The sequence below is a fragment of the Arachis ipaensis genome, chromosome B01, assembly GCF_000816755.2.
Source record: "Arachis ipaensis cultivar K30076 chromosome B01, Araip1.1, whole genome shotgun sequence".
Classification (NCBI taxonomy): Eukaryota; Viridiplantae; Streptophyta; class Magnoliopsida; order Fabales; family Fabaceae; genus Arachis; species Arachis ipaensis.
Genome location: NC_029785.2, coordinates 130,500,155 through 130,502,981, shown reverse-complemented (window position 1 = coordinate 130,502,981; position 2,827 = coordinate 130,500,155).

Genomic DNA, 2,827 nt, shown 5'->3' with positions numbered 1-2,827 from the left:
TTTACCGATTTAATTAAATAAAATAAAAATAAATTAATATAGTTATTGTTTTAAGAGTTATCTAAAATTGGATTATTTTGGGCCTGAACGTGAGGTACAAATTTCTTGAGACAGCGTCTGACGTCTACTGGTATCGATGTGTCGCCATTTGAGGTCCTCGTGAGGAGGTGGGGGTGATACTTATAAAGAATTTCGATGCTTAAGTTAGCAAAAGTTTTAAGCAGGTTTTTAGTAGATTGGATTCCAAGTATACCTGTGGGTGTCAGTGTATTTATAGTGATAGATATAGAGTTGATAACCACTTTTTAGAGTAGCTCCACCTTTAATGGTGGATAACCATTCTCTTTTGTTAGGAAAGTTGTTGAGATCTCCATTCTAGATGAGTAGGAGAGATTGTAGGAGTTAGTTAACGATTCGGGCAAGTAGGGCTTGTATAACATCATCGCGTTCAACTTCTATGAGGTCGGGTAGGTGTTGATCCAGCTGATGCCTGTTGATTGAGCTTTGTTTATTTTGGGCTTGGCGAAGTAGTAAGTCCGGGTATGAATAGTGCCCCTGCTTGAGACCAAACTCCATTAGATCGGACTCAAGCATTACCAAGTCGGGTTGCCTTATTGCGGTGTCGGTTATCATGTCGGGTAAACCGTCTTTCGAGGAATTAGGTCGGGTTCTCGACGTGTTCGCGAATCTAAAACATTGCGTCTTTTCATAATCCTTCGCATGTGTTTTACGATTACTTTGGTAACCGTGAACATCATCAATGGGGATGGATAAATTTACCATTCTGCCTCTAAAGTCTTATAAATACTCAACCCATTTTCTCTTTCTTCTTTTTGCTTCTTCTTACGAAACTTCTTTCTTCATTCTTTCTCAAAGCTTTTCATTTCAATGTAACCCCATTCCCAGTTTCTATTCAAGATTTTTTCTATTTTATATTTCTACTTTGAATTTTCGTTTGTGTTTGCTCGAAGGCTTCCGGAACGTTCGTATTTTGCCGTTACGTGCATTCCTTCATTTTTGCCTTCATCAAGGTTGGTCTCGCCTTTCTTGTTTTGATTTTTGGACTCCTGTTTTTTTTTGCTGGATAATGTGTTTTTGATGTTATCGTTGTTGATGTTTGTGTGAAAAAAATAGTTTCTTAGTGGTAGTTATCAATGTTCCATTGAAAATGCATCTTCTGTGTTCTTTTCTTTCTTTGAAAATTATTCATCTGCTATGGATTTGTATGTTGAATGTGAGACTTTACTTTGTGTCCCAAATGGTGCCATTGTTACTTTTGAAAATGGTGCCATTTCTTGCTTTAGTAATGTGGTTTGATTGTTGTGTTTGCAAGAGGGTTTTAGAACTATGAATTTCTTTTGTTGAAGATTACTCGATCTCTTGCAGACTTGTCTAAATGTGTATATTGCCTAGTCTGACTTGTAGTGATGATTTTTTTTTGTTATTTTGTAGGTATAGCTTTCTCTGACTCGCTCAATAATACTCAACATGTCGTTTAAGGTCTCATTCGACTTAGATTAGGTAGATATTACCGTTCTTTCTACTGTCCCCGTAATCGATAATGAGTATGTCAAAAATTTTCGTAAACAACATAGGCTATGTAAAGATCGGGGATGAACATAAGTATGAGATTGTGGTTGCTGATCGAGAGGAGAGAATTTGTTTTTCCCGACTTGATAAGTTGAAGCCTCATTTCATGTATGTGTATAAGTGCTTTTTTACTAAGTTGGGAGTGGGTCTTCCTTTTTCTGATTTTGAATATGAAATTCTTCATCTCTGCAAAGTTGTCCTATCTCAACTCCACCCCAATTCTTGGGGTTTTATGAAAATTTATCAATTAATAAGCCGAGAGCTTGATCTTTCATTATCCTCAAAAGTCTTCTTTTATCTTTTTCAACTTACCAAGCCTTTTAGCTCCAAAAAAAGGTTGAATTTTTTTCTGAGCTATTCAGGGAAGGAAAGTTTTCTCCATTTTTAATGACTCTTTTCATGATTTCAAAAATTATTTTTTCAAAATCCGATCTTTGGAGGGTGCCCGACCTTTCTTTCTTGACGAAAAAGATGATCATGTTTTTAGTCTATACTGGGAGGAGTTCCCCACTATTATTAAATGCAATCTTGAAGATTTAGACAAGGTAGAGAAGTGTGTAGTAGTCATATTCCAAGAGTGTTGGGACAGAGGTCCTAACCTTGACACAAAGAAATTCTTACTAGGAAATCCGAGCTATGTCCGTACCGAGTTAGGTAGTACTTCTTTGCAATTTGTATATATCTTCTTGTTGGTGTTTATTATACTTGTATAACATGATGTTATGTTTGGTTTTGTAGCAAGGATGACTAGCGGGTCGCACACTTTGAAGGGTTTGTGTCAGGCCAAAAAGAACGTCGCTGTCCGAGCTATCCAATTGAAAGAGGCTGACAACTCGGGTGACCTCTCCTCCTCCTCCTCCTCCAAGTCGGGCTCGAGTCCTTCTCAATCAGTTAAGACTCTTTTTGGTCCTTCTCCTCCTTCTCTTACTTTCCCTGCTGGGTCTGGTGTTCAAACTACTCCTCCTGTTTTCCCTTTTCACGAGCTGACTTCAAAAAAAGCGTAAAACTTCTGAGTCCGACAGTGTGTATGACCAAGGTTTTAATGCTATGGCCTTTTGCGAAAAACACATTCTCCCTCATAGCTTTATAAGTATGGATAACGTTTCTATAAAAAATTACCTCCAAGTGTTAGCCCGAGGTGGTATCAGAATGGCTGGGGTTTATTCTACTTTACTAAAATAGCTTGAGGAGACTCTCCTTAGTGCCACCCAGTAAACTTTGACTAACCTGAAAGTTG